The sequence below is a fragment of the Austrofundulus limnaeus genome, unplaced genomic scaffold (genome assembly GCF_001266775.1).
Source record: "Austrofundulus limnaeus strain Quisiro unplaced genomic scaffold, Austrofundulus_limnaeus-1.0 Scaffold4013, whole genome shotgun sequence".
Classification (NCBI taxonomy): domain Eukaryota; kingdom Metazoa; phylum Chordata; class Actinopteri; order Cyprinodontiformes; family Rivulidae; genus Austrofundulus; species Austrofundulus limnaeus.
In genome coordinates, this window is record NW_013956415.1 from 1,329 (window position 1) to 2,155 (window position 827).

General features: G+C 43.7%; 1 non-coding gene across 1 annotated transcript; it reads right to left on the reverse strand.

The window, feature by feature from the left end:
• Window positions 1–351: 351 nt before the first annotated feature.
• trnag-gcc (transfer RNA glycine (anticodon GCC)) lies at window positions 352–422 on the reverse strand. The gene has a single exon. It is a non-coding gene; the product is annotated as a tRNA-Gly (tRNA).
• Window positions 423–827: the final 405 nt, after the last annotated feature.

Sequence of the window (827 nt, forward strand, 5' to 3'; positions counted from 1 at the left end):
CCCCGACGGGGAGTGAATGAGCCCAGTGTGTTTTGTCCCCTTCAAAAACACACAGAAAAAACAAGGTCTTAGACAAGTCTCGTCAAAGCACGGATGCCAAAAGGCCACATCATGCATTCATGTTTCCCTGCACCAACATACCACATTGAATAATTGAATTTCCTCTTCTAATTTAGCTAAAAACTGCTAATCACACATTCATTCATATCAGGTGTGTTGGACCCCAGGAAGCTGTAAAACACACAATTGGACATAGGTAAGAAAAACCAGCTGGTGGCGTCACAAAGCTATTTGCTTTTCTGCATAGCACACATCTTTAGCAGCTAACAGTAGACAAATTGAGCTGTCCTATGCATTGGCTGGGAATCGAACCCGGGTCACCCATATGGCAAACGAGAATTCTACCATTGAACCACCAATGCACCCACACGCACATGCACGTGCACGTATGCTGACGATACAATTCTGGCAATGAACACTGTGAATTCTGGAAACACAATTAATCGTTGGGGAAAGTACAGTGAAACAGGCATCAAGCAACTTTTGCTTACTAAAAGGCCTCATTCACATTACCACAAGACTTCAACACACTACTACTTAAGTTTGCAATAAGCTAGATGAGCAAGAGAAGCTTATCTTAATTCTCCTTCTGGTTTTTGGTCAGACTCTGGCTGCAACACGTAAGGCCGGATGGACAAGTTTTCTGTTGCTGACATCCTTGAAATAAATTGCAAATAAAATGTTTCTGCACCGCTATAAAAAGTGCCAAACCCCTTCTAAAACCGGAGTGGACTGATCTGGAAGCCGGAGGGGGACAGGGCTTGAGA